This window comes from Rousettus aegyptiacus, unplaced genomic scaffold (assembly GCF_014176215.1).
Source record: "Rousettus aegyptiacus isolate mRouAeg1 unplaced genomic scaffold, mRouAeg1.p scaffold_m13_p_1, whole genome shotgun sequence".
NCBI classification, from domain to species: Eukaryota; Metazoa; Chordata; class Mammalia; order Chiroptera; family Pteropodidae; genus Rousettus; species Rousettus aegyptiacus.
Window position 1 is genome coordinate 77,878,668 of NW_023416284.1, and position 17,762 is coordinate 77,896,429.

Below are 17,762 nucleotides of genomic sequence, written 5' to 3' on the forward strand. Positions count from 1 at the left end.
ATAAGCCAGTCACAAAACAACAAATACTGCATTATTCTACTTATAAGAGGTACCTAAAGTAGTCAAATTTATTGAGACAGGAAGTAAAATGGTGGTTGCCAGGGGCTGGGAAAGTGAGAAATGGAGAGTTATTTTTTAAGGAGCACAGAAATTATTTGGGGAAGATGAAAAAGGTCTGGAGATGAATTGTGGTGTTTTTTAGTTTAGCAGTCTGATTCCTCTTGGGCCTTTTACTTTATTTTATTTATTATGTTTTAAATAATACTTTAGTAATTTTTATTTTAGTATAGTCAATTTTAAATATCTCAGAAAATAAATCAGAAGTTTAATTCATGAGAAAATAAAATACATGGCCCAAATGAGATAATTCCTGAAAAGAGGCTAAAATGATGATTGCCTCTTGATTTGAAACTATATAGATCATATACATGCTCAAATTAAAATCTCTTAATGTTTCCTTACATGTGAATGGTGTTTTACAGTTTATAAAATGTTTTTAGTTACACATTTATTATTGAAATTCTCACAATATACTTATTAATATTACCCATACTTTATAGATTAGAAAATTGAGCCTAAGAGATAAAATATTCCATAGAGATGAATTTCTGATCCCACAACTAGGAGTTCACATTAAATTGAAGAGAGAGAGAGAAAATGGACCAACTAGGGAAGCTTTGCAATACAAGCATCAAACCCAGACTATTATCTCTCTTGAGGAAATATGACTCTATGCATTAAAGCATATTGAAGATATTTACTTGGTAAGGGGCCAAGGTGTAGGAGAGCAGAAAATACACAGAGATGGGGAGTATGAGGAGATATATACAAGGTCAGACTATATTAATTTTGATATTTGATATTTCTACTTTGTAAAACCTCCATATTTGTTGTGTTAGGCACAGCCGCACCTGTGGGAGAGTTTATTAAACTTAATATTGAAGCCTTAAATTAGTAACCAACAGACTCTGCTTTCTTCCACTAGTTCGTTAAACTTTTAATACTTATAATCTTGCCTCTCATTCTTTTTTTCCTCTGACACAGACATACATACACAACACACACACACACACACACACACACACACACACACACTCACTCACTCACAACAAAAGCCAAACACAGCCAACATAAAACAAACCCTCCCTTTAGTATTTGGATGGAATGTCTCCCATTATGTGGGGGTCTGTTGTCTTTTGTATCAGATTGTAAGTGCCCTGTGGGTGGAGACTATGTCATTCTGGATTAACCCTCCCACAGGTTTAGTGAATCAGCACAAGCAGGGGAATGCTTATTAAACATTACTTGAGTGACTGATAAGACAAGTAATTGCACCAGAAGAAATGCTAATTTTAAAATGTCTGTAAATTCCTGAATTTCACATGTGGGAAGTCCAATGACCTGGGGTAGCTCTTGAGAATTAGTAATCTGATACAGAATCTTTCCCCTTTATGTCACCTGTTACAATTTGGCCTCCCTTTGCCATGACTGAAAATCATTACCAGCTGACAGCTTTCCCAAGCCTGTGTCTGCCACCAAAGCAAAATGTACAATGGTGCTGACATTGAATAAGTAACAACCTCAATCCCTAAATTTGCCTGGATTGCTTAGATAATTCAGATTACTCTATGGAGACCTGGAGGTCCATTTTGATGAATACTTGTTTTGTTAGGTTACAAACTGAGTCTGAGGACAGCAAATCTTCCTTTTATCTTAGGCAAGGTCTAAACTGTTAGTTACGGTATTTATTAATGTTATAGAAAGATAAAGTCTCTATTTTGATTGGGTAGTTTTATAGTAAAAAAAGATCAATTTGAGGAGACAGGCAGCTGACTAGTGCTCAGAATGAGGATCTAGTTGGTCCTAAGTAAACCAGTGTCTCCCAGATCATCGTAATGTAAGTTTGGGAAACCACATTGACCCTTTTGACTACATTCAAGTGGTATTAGCTAAAAGGTATTTTAGTTGCTAAACAAAAACAAGTCAAAGATTAAAGTGCATGTTGCCAGACTCCCACTAAAACACATTACATGCTGTGGCGTGATGGAATGATGAATAGATTTATTATTAGAAGAGCTGATTTTGCAAACTAGCTCTCCACGTCCTAGGGTGTAATTTGGTCAGTCTGATCCCAGTGTTCATTCATACAAATGAAAACAGTAGTATGTGCTGTAAAAGGTGGTTGTTCGCGGAAGAATTCTGAATATTATATGTAGACACACACCTCCTGAAGGAGTTAGAACTTAATTCTCCCTTTGAATGTGGACCGTACTTAATGACTTGCTTTCCAATGAAAAAATGTAACTTCAGCGGGGGAAAACTGACAATACAGACTTAACCAAGTGATAGAGGTCAACATCACCACTGATGGTAGTTCTTCCTTATCCTTAGTTTCACTTTCCTGATTCATTTACTTGAGGTCAACCATGTCTGAAAATATTAAATGAAATATTCTAGAAATAAATAATTTATAAGTTTGAAATTGCATGCTGTTTTGAGAAGCATGATGAAATCTGGTGCCATCCTTGCTGTATTCCTCCTGGGATTTGAATCATCCCTTGTCCAGCATATCTACATTGTATACACTCCCTGCCCTTTAGTCACTTAGTAACTGCCTCAGTTACCAGGTCCACTGCTGCTGTATGGCAGCACTTTGGTTTAGGAAACTCTTATTTTATCATTACAATTGTTCTATTTTATCATTAATTATTTTTGTTAACCACTTTCTGTGCCTGATTTAGAAATTAAACTTTATCATAGGTATGTATGTATAGGCAAAACATAGTATATATAGGGTTTGGAACTATCCACAGTTCTGGGCATCCACTGGGGGTTTAAGAACGTGTCCCCAGAAGATAAAGGAGGACTACTATAATGTTCATTTTACATACAAATGAGATTATTTAATAAATCAGGCGGTTTACCTCTTTGGTACTCTTCTTCCACAAAACATAACCACAGCCGAATCATGAATAAACTTCAAACACAATTGAGGACCATTCTATAGACCAACTGATCCACACTCTTCAAAAGTGCTAAGTCATGAAAAACAAGGAAAGACTGAAAAACTGTCATAGATCAAAGCACACTAAGGAGATGTGATGAATAAATGTGGGGTCCTGAACTGAATCCTAGATCCATAAAAGGGCATTAGCAAAAAATCTGCTGAAATCTTAGAAAAGTTTGTAATTTAGTTAATAATATTGTACCTATGCTAATTTCTTAGTTTTGACAAAGATATTATAGTTATATGAGATGTTAACATTAGGGGGAACTGCGCGATGGGTCAATAGGGACTCTTTGTGCTATTTTGGTGACTTTTCTGTAAATCTTAATTTATTTCAAAATAAAAATAAAAAGAAAAGGCCATTGTGATAATTGAGGTTACTTAAATGACAGGAATTAGAATTATAAAAATATATAGATTTTTATAGATACATAAGTCTATAAAAATGTAGATGGCATATTATTATCAGAATAACTAATTTTTATCAGAATAACTATACTTAACGTTTAGAGATCCACAAAAACCATCTGTATTATATTAATAGTGAAGTCCTGGGCTGATAGTATGTAGTTTCTCTTTCTCCCCAGGTTTAGTCAACCATATAAATTAATTTTGGGTTAAAGATGACCAATAACCCTAAAGTGAAGAGAATTTTGAGGAAGAATTCAATTACTATCCATGTACTCTATTTGAAGCCTGCTCAGATCATGACTTGTGAATTAATAATTAAATAATTGATAGAGTGCATAAATATGTAAATTTCATTTATACAGACAAATAAATTGAGCAGTAAATTATAAATTCAAAATCTAGAAGATGCTTATAAAGATTAAGGTGATTTTCCGTTTTCTTCAGAATTGGCAGCACTAGCTAAAGCAAGATCAATATTAATTAAGAAACCTAGAGAGAAGAATAATAAATTACTGAAATTAGTTGGCTAACAGTATTTGTTATGTAATTCAGAAGTTAGAATTATAGAATTAGAGTTGAAAGTAATTTTAGGGATCATATGTTGCAATCCTCTTATTTTAACATGGGAGTAAGAATATTTAATTTGGAGATACTGAAAAACTTTCTCAAGGTCCTGGTTAGCAATGACACAATTAGAACATGGGTTTTCTGTCTCAGTCATATTCCTCTGAGGCAGAGATTCTTTATGGGGGTCCATGAGCGTCAGAGATTTCTGAACCTCTGAAATTAAATGCAAAAGCTTTCCTGTGTGTGCATATTTGAATTTCTCTGAAGACCCATAGCAGCTTTCATGGGATTCTTAAAGGAGCCTTGACCCCAAAAAGGATGAGAACTATTCCTTTAGAATTCAAAAATTGCTCATTATAATTGTTCTTAGGACAATGCTAGGGTAATTTAATGCTTCTACAACTTCCATCAATCAGATTTTAAATAGAAAAATGGTAGCTGGGGCCTAACTAGTTTCCAGAACCAACCACATTCTTTGAGAAAATCAGATGATATGATTTTATCTAGACATGGTATCCTTCCTTCTGGGAACAACATAGGCTTCTGTCTACTAGGTAAAAGATAAATGATGTATTGAGCATCTACTATGTTCTGATCCCTAACTAATTTAATCTAATATTAATACCAATATTCCATTTTACAAATGAAGAAACTAAGACATGAAGAGGTTTGGTAACTTATCTGAAAGTCACGAAGCTAATAAGTGGTAAAGCCATGTTTTTTGAAGCCAACTTCTAGGGCCTGTGCTTATAACATCGCACTGTGCTTCTTTCCCTCTGATATATTATTTGTTTATACAGTGCATTGAATAAGCAAATTTAGCACTGACCTTTGTAAAGCCTCTTCATTTGTAATTCTAGAGGCAACAGAATGTAGGATAAAAAAGTATGGGCTTGGTAGGTGGAATTATATAAATGTGGGTAGTTCTGTTTCTATCTCCTTCTAGCTCACCTTGTGCAAGCAACTACTTAAAATCTTGGTTCTCTTATCTATAAAATGGGGCTAATAATAATATTTATCTCATAAGGTTGTTCTGATGATGAAATGAGATAATGTATGTAAAGCACTTAACATTGTATATGCCAGTCTCTTCTCCACAAAGCTAGCAATATTTAATTTAACTGGATATGCTAATTTTCTTTCAGTTCATTCTATGCTTTTCATCAAAATATAAGAGGAGCAAAAGCTTGGCATGTATAGTTAAACCTTCGCATAGGTTAAAAGAATTCATTAAGATTTCAATTTATACTGATATCAAACTTCAAAAATTTTGAAAATAACAATATGAAAAGTTTTCATGGCTCTGCACAACTCTGTGGATATTTTAAACTTACTGAATCATACACTTTAAAAAGGTGATGTATATGATACACAAATTCTATCTCAATAAAGCTGATATATTAAAAAAAGTTACCATGGCAGGTACAAAACAAACAGAAAACCCACTAAATCCAACCAAGCTTTTAATGAAGGATAGACATTTTATTTTTAGAATCGAATGATGTCAAATGCCAGCAACTGCTGCTTGTTTGTCTCTTAGATTCTTTTAGAAGTTGCAGAACTTGTTTTTAGTATACTAACATACTTCATTGCATTCATCCAATGGCCTGAAATACAACTGCAAAAATGGCACATAATACATAATCAAGGAGTAGCTTAAATGGAGGAAGTATCTGCCTCAGTATGTCCAAATGGGTAAGAGGTATCAATATGTTACATTTAGATAAATGACTTGTGTGGCACATTTTAGAGATAAGCATAATAAGTTATGGTACTTTTGTTGTGCATTCATATTTTAACATGGTATGAAGTGAACTCATCTATAAATTGCATAGAAATTCTGATTTATAAGACATTGCTCCTCAGGGCTTCTTTCTATTCATTTTTTTCTTTTGTTTTCTGGTTACTATAACATTTTTCAAGAGATCAAAGAAGCATCCATACAGCGTATCAATGCATGTCAGTGATTTACATTTGTAGACATACAGAATAACGGCATCTTGTTAAAAAAAAAAAAAAAAAGGTGTGTCCCCAGGAAAGTTGTTGAAAAGACAGTGAAATCAGCTGTATCAGTCTTTTTATGGATCCAATTGTATTTTGAACAGACAAAATGCCCTACGACTTTAGAGTTGTGATAGCTGTGTTAATGCCAGGTGATTCCAACTTCATAAATCAAAGGATGAAAAGGAACTATTTTATGATCTATATAAATTCTTCCTCATTCATTTAACTTCTATATAATTCTTTGAGATGAGATGATGTTTCTAAGTTGAAAAGCTGAAAGCTAGAGGAGTATGGGCTTTTGGTCTGGGATCTGCCATTTGATCAAATGTAAAATTTTTGATCTGGATTAGCTGTCATAGTCTCTTTATTTGTAAAATATAAGTAAGAAGTTCAAATTCTGGGAGAGAATGAAACTCCATATTTTCATATAAAACTAATCTCTACTGCCCTAGACCTCCCCATTTAAAAAAAAAAAATTAATGGCATTCGACAATGTTACTAAGAAGAAGGTCAACTCTCAATTCTGCCTTATCGACAGTAGTATCTTATTTGTCCAGGGAAAAAGTTAAGGTACTGTTGAAAGTTTTTTAGCTTCTCGTAACTTATCTTTTCAGACAAAAGACTCCATATAAAGCAATAGTCTTCAGAGCAAGGAGTCAGTGCCCAGAGGGATCCAGGCCCTTGATATGGCGTCAGGTGGAGAGAGAGTGGTGGGAACTGATCTTCAAGGGGAAATTACTACCCCTTTTCCAATTAGTCAGAAGCTTAATGGAGGAAATAGGATTTCAGAAGTTTGAATGATGGGAACAAGAGAACTTAACTAAAGTGAAGCCTGCGGAATATGTCAGCTGCGAAGTGCAACTTGGGAGAAAACTTGAGGGGAATGGAGGCATGATTAAAACATTTAAATGTAATAAGAAACAAAGAATGCACAGAAAGATGGTTAGAGAATTATATATGTGTTCTTTGTCACCAGTTTAAGAGACTATGCTCTAACCCAAAATGCAATTTTAGTGTAAACCATTACAGTCAGGCACAGTTAGTTAGCAGATTCTCCCTGCTTCTAAATTTCTCTAACTATATTACTCTCAAATCTACTTCCACAGTAATTTTTCAAAATACTTGAGAACTAGTTATTATATTAAGGTTTTCCAAGAGAAGGGCTGGCAATTTTTTTCATTAATTCAGTCATTCAGCAACTTAATGCAAAACTAACAAACATTTATTGAGAAGCAATTACTGTGCGAGGTATTTGAGAACAAATAAAACGAAGTCTTGTCCTTTTAACTCTGGGACGTATTGATAACAAACCTGGCAATGGGCTCCATCTGCACGGGAGAGTAAGTAAACCTAGAGAAGAGACACCCAGAGAAGGCGGAAGGTAGTATTTCAGCAGATCCTTGGAAGAAGAGTGCCAATTAGCTACATATGAAAGAAACAATAAAGAAGGGATAAATATAGGAGGGTTGAAAAATTTTTAAAATTAGGATTTGACACACATAGAACTGTCAAAAGAAGAGACAGTAGTGAATCCCCAAACATTGTGGTTTTATGGAAGAAAATGTAAAACTAGCAACATTATATATAAGTTTGGTGGAGCTGAGCAGAGCGGTAGGATATTGAATGAAGATGAAAAGCGATTTTTGATTACTAGTAAGCTAGAGGGCTAATCGCTGTGTCTTAGATATTGTAAAGTAATAGTTAATGGTTAATATTATATTACAGCATTTGAATCTAGCTTAAAAGAGGAGTGCTTGAAGCTAAATATGAAAGTTCATCATAACCACATGAGATGAAAACAGAAATTTCTATGACTATTGATAGCTGTACATGACAGAAATGATATTTATTACCATGGACAGCTAAATTTCTATGTATATCAGAGAGAAAAAAAATAGACACTTTTGAGAAGCAAATGTACTGACATGAAATGCCCAAGTAGAAAGACACGCTGGTCAGGAGAAGCAACCTTTACTTTTCACTCTTGAAATTTAATGTAAGCAGCTTCTTTTGGGCCAGGTTTGTGAATGTCCCCCCAGCCCTATTTTTAATTTTCACTGTTGTGTTATTTTTAATGAGTCTATCTATTACTTATGGAGATTTCCCATAATCAGAAATCCTAATAGTTCTTTTAAAATTCTTAATCTTTTCTTTAAATGTGGAAACTAGTTTAGAAATACCAGCCATGGATAATTCAGGAAACTTTAAAGTGAGACAAAATGCTCAATGGGAAAATTTAATCATGCATGAATAAATTTTATGGGTCTTCAACATTAGATGGCAGAAAAGAAATTAGAACTTACTATGATTAACTCTACCATGATCTACCTGCAGAAATTCTGGAACACTTATCTAAGCATGGCTAACCCTGGGGTCAGGGACCATGTCATTGACTGTCTTTCTAACCTTCCTCAATAATCTCTGATAAAGGAGATTTTCAGCAGTCTTGAGGAAAATATTTGTAGGGAAATTCACAAAGAACATGTGGTATCAAAACATGTTAGTAATTAAAGGATAACCATTGAAAACGGTCACATGAAATTAGAAGCATTTATTTATTTCATTTCTCTATTGATAAGAGATACATGTGTATGTGATAGTATACTCAGACAGATAGCACAGCATTTATAGAGACTTTTGGCTCTCACCATTTTTTTTTTTTTTTACAATGTTACTACTCAAGACCTGAAGCTTCCTTACAAATTCCTCTTTTATTTCTTGAAAAATGTTGTCAACTGAATACCTTGATTTCAGCTAGATGTTGATCTATCAGATTAAATAATTCACACTAACTTGCGAATGACTAATACAAAGGATCTGCCAATGGACATTTGCTCCTTGAAAGGTGATTTTGTTAACCAGATCAAATCTCTAATTGGTAATATGTGTTTGGAATTTTTGTTTTCATTGTCAGGAAGGTTGATTGGGGTGCTTCCCATGCTCCATGTTCTCTTAAGCATTATTATCTCTAAGGCCATTTAATTCCACTACCTTTACCCCTTACTTAGTCTATCAGAGAATAAAATTCATATTGTAAGCATGGTTTAGAATAAGAATTGCTATATGTTTTTGCCTCCCTTTTGTAAACAGTATAATAATGGAAAAAATTTTATTTTTTTTGGAAAAGAGGGAAAAAAACCAATCATTGTCTCACAGTTTAACCTTGACTTTTTAATTATGCGACTTTTCATCCAGTTCACAGCCACAGACCTATTTTGACCTAGTTGTAAATAACCATAATGTAGCTTGAATTATACTTGAGAATCCAGTGAGGTTATGCTTGCAAAGTGTACCAACAGTGTTAATAGATATAATGGCTGCTGTGTGTCAAATGGCAGGCACTGGCTAAATAGTTTACTTGCATTTTTAAAATTTAGTCTTCATAATGGCACAGTGAAGCAGATAGAATCATTGTCCTCATTTTCCTTTGAGAATGCTGAGGTGCTGTGAGGTTAAGTAACTTTCCCAAGGTTACTCAGCTAGTAATAAGTGAAATCAGGCAGCTTGAGATCAGATCCTTCTAATGCTTATTATGGTTATTAATAAGCCATACCTGCTTTTTCATGACAGTATGGGTACTAGGCATAATTATCAAATGTTTTAAAGTTATTAGGTAAATAAGGTATCTGTGTCTTAATTTGCAGTTGTTCTAATAAAGTTAATTTTTTCTTGTTTGTTTATGAAGTCTGCTTTTTACTTGTTTAAATTGTGAGTTTACAAACATTTTAAGTAACAAAATCCCTGGAATGTTTGGTATGGTTTTTTGCAAAGTCATCTCATGGTTCGATTCCAAGGATAGAAATAAAAAGATTCTACCTGAGAAAATTCTGGTCATATGGATGAAATGTTCACAGTGGCTTAAATAGCTATATGCTTAGCATGCAGAGAGGTAGAAACAAAATTTGTGATTTAATTATAATTGGTGCAATGAATTCTGAGTTGATCTTGATTCTCCCACATGAGCTGACCACAATTTTAAGTTTGGCATCGCCTGAAAGCTTGAGGAATGTATTTCCAGTAATTGCCAGTCCACTTCATTGTTCCTCTGTATCCATAAACACAAGGCTGTGATCAGAGTGGTCATGCTTGAGCTGTTATCTGAAATTCACTTTTACTATAAGGATTGACTAATCTGGTTCCTACTGACAGCAGTTTCCATTTACTATATTAGCTTTCTCTCACTTCAGTGCCACACAGCTCCAGTTAGAAGAGGAAAGCAAAAATTGTTAAAAGTAGTAGACGTGTTAGTCATCACATATCAAATTGCTCAAATATCTGATGCCATTACAATCAGTGTCCTTTTTTTTTTTTTCTCTGCAAGTATTAAGAGAAGTTAAACAATATCCATTTCTTGGAGACACAACACTGCTCTGGACTGCACAGGTTAAACAGTGAAGCTGCAAATTAATGATTCAATGGAAAATAGTGAATGCAACAGAACTCTTGCAACAGCTTTCCTCATTTCCCCATGCTTCATCACTCTTCCATGGCTTGGCCTTTCTACCCTTCACCCCTGCCCTGTCATTATCTGCAGATGTTATCTGCCCAGCATATGTTGTAACCTAAAAGATTCTGAGACTTGTTCCCACCCCGCTCCACTCACCCTCCCCCAATCCCCTCTGCAGTGGAGCTCGAGGTCCTTCCAAGGGGAGCACTGGGTACAGGAGGATGAATTGAAATGCAAAAGGGAATGGAAAAGTAGAATTTTTATGCTAACATGAGGTATAGACTGTAATTTATCGCAACCACTGTTTGGTGATAGTTGTTATAACAGTTTAAAAAGTAAATATTTGTCTTGTGGGCTTTAAGGAATTTGATTGTATACAATGAACTGCAAGATAAGTTTTCTTTTTCTACCTTCAACATACTCATGTTTTATAAAGTGAGGCATTTCTAAGAAAGATGGAACCTGCAGAATAATTTTTCCAAACCATTAGTGGATACCACAATCAAACCATTATGACAGGTAAAAGTTTTTCTTAATTATTATTTTCGTGGAAGAATGAAGTCTTGTAGGTGATAAAATTATATAATGGTGTACCACATTTACCTATTATATGATGATAGAGTAACTATAAGCATGTTTACTACCTTATATGAATTAATGGCATAAAGCAAAGACACTAGCCAATAGCAAAAAAAAAGCAATTATTTTATTCCAAACCTAAAGGTGAAAGTGCCAAGTTTCATTTGTTCAAATGAAACTTGGCACTGAAAAAGTAAAATCTATTCAAACAACTTTGAAAGACAAAAGAGAAAATCAATGTGCTCGTTTGTAAAACATATGGATATACCTTTGAGAGGAAACTAATTTAATGTAATATTTTAGTGAGAATATTAATTTAAAAACTAATTTACCTTACCACTTTTATTTATTTCTCTATTTAATTAATTTTGATTATTTTATAACTTCCTGAATATAGAGAAAATAAATGAAGAAAAAAATGTAAAATGTAAAATGTAAAAATTATGTAGTAAGGCGTACTTTCAAAAAATCAATGTAAAGTAGCCTTTTTATGCCTGACAGTCTTCTCTGTTTAAAATTGTTTCTGTCTATAGGAGGACAAGCATTGTTTAACTCTCAGGAAGGAAGACGGCTCTATCATTACATATCAGTGATGATGGGTTTGTAGGCCATTCACCACCTCTCACCTTCTTTCCATTTTCATAACATCTGTTCATAAAACAGCTGGCACTAAGGCAGCTTCACTCTCCAGAAACAATCCACCACAGTCACTATAGAGACTGTAATTTGTTCAAAGGAAATCTAAAATTAGATTAATCTAAAATGTCATTTTTAGGTTTTCTATTTCTTCTAGGCAGCAGCAAGAGTTTTGCTAAAGGCCTACCAAGTACAGAGAATTGTTAAATAATATTCCCTTTGATAAAACAAAATTGTTCTGAGAAATCTTTGGAAATATTTCTGCCATATGTCTCTTAGATAAGATCACAAGTGTTAAGTAATGTGGTAACTTTTAGCAGGTTAACAATCACAGTTTAAATTTCATAAGATCTCTGGGTAACCTTCATGACCTAGAATCAAAGTCTTGGGTATTTGCTTTGATATACTTCTAAACAATAAGCCCCATTAGCAATCTTCTCAGATATTCTCAAGTAGTTTCATATTTGCAAGTGGCAATCAATTTTGTGAGAACATACATTAGCCATTAAATTGATATTCCCCTTTGGGAAGCATTTTCATAAACATTTACATTTTCTCAAATAAAAGACCTCAGCTCTTTTGTGATAATATTTTGGAGGGCCACTTCTTGTGAAGCGAGAAAAAAAATGAACTCTGGGATTTGGGCATAAATATATATAACTCATGGGACTATTATGTTTGGTAGAAATAGGGTTCCATATGATATTTTGCAGTGTTGTTCTCAAGTATTCATTTTTTAATACTTACAGTTCATCCCAGTTTATTATTTCTGAATCTAGTTTCTTCTGTATTTTCTCAATTCTATCACTAACTAGTTGTGTGACTTTGGCCATTTAGCTTAATGTCCTCAGGCCTTAGTTCCCTCAGCTATAGGATGCTGTAGATAACTTGGTTGCTAAGAGCTTTTCTAGTCTTCAGAGCCTTTGCCACTATGGTCTCTATTTTGCAACAGTCCATTTGTTCTTAGGTGCAATCAAGGAACACTTCAAAAGGAAGTAGTACAAGTGTCGCCACCTATAGGTAGAAAATATATTACAAAAAAGAAAGAAAATGACCATGTCCAGGTAAAGAACACCATAAAAAGAAAATATGAATTCATTTTAAACTCTACTAATTCCAAACTCCACCCACAATCATATATCTGAATGTTTCTCTTTTTCTTTCTCTTCTTCGGTATTACCACAGGCTTTTATCTATATTACAGCTACAAAATTAACTTGATTTTTCTTATACGAAAAATTTCATGACTTCGATGTTACTAAAGGCGTCTCTTAGCTAATGACTGCTCTTAATGTTGAACAAAATTTCAGGTTAGGTACCCCATACAAAAGATAAGTACAAACTACCTGGAGGAAAGTTTGAAACATTTTCTAATTGAATATGTTGTTGTGGTTTGATGAATTCCATTTTTAATGAAAATGAAACAAACTTATTGTAGTGTTGCTAGCATTAAGATACAGTAGACAAATTGAAGCTCCCTTCAGATTTTCTCCCAGTTATAGCTAAGGAGAAATCCTCCTTCAAAGAAAAATAAGCAATTAGAAGAAGAAGAAGAAAAAAAGAAAACCTTGATAAATTAAGAAACCGTCTTCCAGTTAAACTGACACTTCATATGCAGAGGAAACAATTTCCATGCATGTTATAAAAAAATGTGTTAAATCAACTAACATTGATATAACTTCAAGCAATTAGGAGAACGCTAATAATGATATGAGTCTTCAGCTGTAAATAATTATGCTGCCCCAAGGCTATGCTTTAATTCTTGGCTTGCTGTATCTATAAACAATAATCAAACTGCAAAGCAAGTTGTGTTGTTTTTGTTCACAGTTTGTAAAATGATTTTTATACCCTACAGCGATGCTGATGGCTATTTTGACCTTCAAGAACTCTGGCCTGTGAGGCTAAGAGCTAATGTGTACTTTCATCGATCTGAGTTGGAGACACACAGCGGGTTATAGTGCCTGTTCTCCATGAGTACAAAAGCTGCTATCGTCAATCAGTGTGTGTTGTGAAAAGGGGGCTTGCTGCTGTGACTCAATAAATGGGGACATTAGGAGGAAATGTTATAATTGCTGCTACCCACATCTTGTTAATGAGTAATGTACAGTTAGGCACCATGCAATTGCAGCTAAACTGTTTATACAATTTATTCTTATGTTGCAACTAACATTTAACATAATGAAGTATCATAATTGCAACCATTAAAGTCAAGATTAAGATTTGTTTAATTAGAATTAAGAAAATGTAAAATAGAAAACCATTTTCAAATGTTGGATATACAGGATGGATTTTGTGGTATGCAGGGGGGGAAAACTCATAGGGCGCCGGTAACAGACATTGTATACATAAAATTGTTCGTTGGAGGTCTCTTCTTTGGATTGAAAAAAAAAACCCAAAAAACGCTGTAGTCAAAAGTATAGAGAAAACAAAATATAAAGGACATTAACTTGGCCACGTATAAATATAGAGTGTTATTATTCAGATCGTTAGAGTTGTAGCTTTTACTTTTCAGAATTTACATTACCCCTAGGCTAAACAAATAATATTTTAAAACGCACAACTCATATTACCATCAGCACAAGTTATCAAATGAATTAGGGAGGAAATAAGCCCTTGACTTTGTATAGGAAATGTCATAACTTTGTAAAGCCAAATGGACATTAAACCTCTATTTTAATTATCTACATGTCCAAACACAGGCACTTATATAATGTGATATTTTTACATAAGCGAAGGGACAAAACATGGTTAATAGAACACTTTGAGGAAATATGACTTGTTCAAATTCATTAAGTGAAACCCTTCATTTAGGTAATGTCCTGTTTTCCTTCTTCTTCCTATGTTGTTAAAAGCATAAAAGTTCCAAGGTGCTACTAGCCACCACATTATTTTGAGTTTTCTCTTTCTGAGAACTGCTTTTTTAACCCTCTAACACTCTATAGCTAAGCAATTCAAAATTCGAGTTTTTTCCCTCTAGATCTGCATTTTGTCTTCAACTTTCTTTACTTTGGACAAGAATTTCTCCTTTTGTCCCCATAGAATCTGTCATTGTTAGACTGTATTGTAAATGGAGTACAATGAAAAGAGTTATGGGTTTAGAGGAAGGACACTTGGGTTCCTTAAACCTATATCCATCTAGTTGCATAATTGAAGCTGGCCATCTGAAATCTCGTGCCTTCATTTCTTCGTTTGACAGATGAGGTTAAGTATATCTGACCTGTCATCCTCACAAAAGTTTTGGAACAATCCAAAGCCCTAATATAATTGAAGGCACACTGAAACTTTAATGTGCCAAAGAAATGCAACTTGTGTTTCAGTTCTTTGAGATTGACTCATACTGATTTTATTAATTATGTACTGTATCTTGAAGTGGGTATATAAGAAGAGGGTACTACTTCATTACTCTCAAAAGAAAGTCTTTTATTTTATTTTCTTATATCTTATGTGCATCACTGAGAAGGTTGTCAGCAGGAATCAAGTTATCATTCCATAAAATATCATCTTTGTTTATAAACTTTAAACCGAATTTAAATAGGAAGTGCTAATTATCTCTAAATCAGAGACCATGGATCCCTTATCACTACTTCTTAAATAAAGTTGTTAAATATTATAAATTAAAAAAAGCAAGTGATGATTTGAGTTTTGGAGCCATGAACAGTCCCAAATATGGTGTTTGAGAAGTCTGTCTCATTGGCTTGTAGTTGCAGTGTGGCATGTAACGTTGATACCGGATTTCTGGGCTTACTGTGGAATTTATTTTTATAGTTTTTCCCCTTTCCCAACAATATAAATTTAAAATGACAGGGTACTTTTTGTGTATACTTAAAACGTATAAAATTTGAATTTATCAACTTATAGAAATGCTTAAGAAATTCAGCTTACAAATGCAAGTAAAAGCATTTATTCATTTCTTTAATCATTCAATAGCTATTTATCAAGGGTCCTAATATGTATTAGCCACTGTGCTAGATAATGGATGTGAAGAACACATAAAGAGGAACAGAGTGATTTTTTAGGGGGGGAGTGATGATGAGTTACACTTTGAACATATTATCTTTGAACTTCCTATGAGACTTCCAAAAGGATTAGATCAATTGATGATATTATGAATTATCATTGTCTGATAATATGTTACAATCTAGCACTGAGTACTTGAAGTATAACTAGTATGACTAAGGAACTAAATTTCAAATTTTACTTAATTTAAATTCATTTTAATTTAACTTAAAAAACCAAAGCAGTAATTAATATTTTCTGCTAAACACAACTTTATTCTTTGGTAGGACTATATTTCTCTTCAATTGTTAAAATGTATGTGATATCACTGTTTCATTTTAGGCGTCTGTATTGTTTATAGTAAAACACAGACACAGAAACACATTGCTGATCTAGTCTATGTCAATAGATTAATTCAGTTTGATTTTTTCCCTTCCCATTGGCCTATGTAACATTGTAAAGTATTTATTTAAATATTTTATGAAGACAGAATGAATTATAGTAATAATAATGTAAATCATATCATAATAACATTGATGTACTTATTATTTTAATTGTTTTATACTAAATTATATTATAGTTAAAAATTAAGTATAGGCACATTTTAAAATTCAAAGCAAAGGCATGCCAACGATGCAGAGTTGTGTGGCTATACAAAAGGAATGTGATAGTAAATTTAAAAAGAGATAGAAATAAGATGTCACCAATTTCAACAAGAATAGCAATTGCAATTTGCTGCAGCAGAGCAGATAGAAGCCAGTTTGTTTGCTGTGTAATCATATTTTTGAGATGATAAAGTTGACACTGTAGAGAGACATTTTCCGAAAATATGTAGTGAATTTGATAAGAAGTTTACTCTCAACAGTCAAAAGGAATCGATGAAATTAGGTGCCTGAAAGCAAAATTAAATGTCAAATAAACTATTTTAAAGCAATTTCAAGCAATATCTAATCTTGTAAAATTGGTCAGCTAAAATACAGCTCAGATTATTACACAAGCGCACGCGCACACACACACACACGCACACGCACACACACACACACACACACCCCTCCATTTTTAGCTGCAGAAATGGTAAAAGAAATTATTTTGATAATGGAAATCTTATTAAAAATTATGACTAAATAATATTTTATACAAAGTAGAAGATCTTCAGCTAAGCTACCAAATAATTGCCTATAAATTACAAAACCCTGGTAACAATGTCAAGAATTGATTAATTCAAAATTTAAAAATTTTCAATAGTACTTGAAAATGATGAGTTGTAAGACATAAGAGACACTTCCATTTCAACACTGGGTACTTTTTACCTCTAAGGGCTTGCAAATTTATGAAGAAATGTTGTCAATTCATGGCTTAAAAAAATTGAACCGATAGTGCCTGTATTTTGATTTTACATCTGTCACAATTTTACCTTGATATAAAAAAAATTTAGTGTTCCAGCTGTGTTAGGTCAAAAATCAAGTTTTGTTGGAATTTTAAAACAAGAGATTGATGTTTCCTTTATTTCTTTGTTCCACTATATAATACACATTAAAAATATTCGTTCAGGGTTCTCTAAACAGATTCTATAAAAAATGTCATGGATATAGTTCTTAAATCATTCCATATAGATGTGCAAATATCATGAATTACCACTAGTTTATGGAAATGTTGAAAGAAATAGAAACAACTAATTTAGATCTTGTATTTTTGTCAGTGTTCACTGGTGGAGTTTAGCAGAATTTTACAAAGATTTACTGCACTGTTAACTCCAGCATAAAGAATGCTCCAAGTATTCAATATTCAATAATTAAAGGCAAAATAACAATGTGATTTACATTTTCTCACTTAAAATACATAGCATGTAAATGGGCCAAATTTGAGGCTCCAGAAAAAGGAATGCTTTTTTGTGACTTTAATAGGCAGGTCTAAGAATTCATGTTAAAATCAATAATAATAACTTCATGATCAATAATAATAATTTTATACATTTTTTTCTAACAGGAATCAATAGGCAGAATTTTTTAACTGTAATCAACAGTATTATGTAAATTAGCTAAAGAAATTACAAAAAAATGAAGAATGCTTTGTTAATATTGACAAATTTAAAGTTGATTTTAAGTTCATATAATA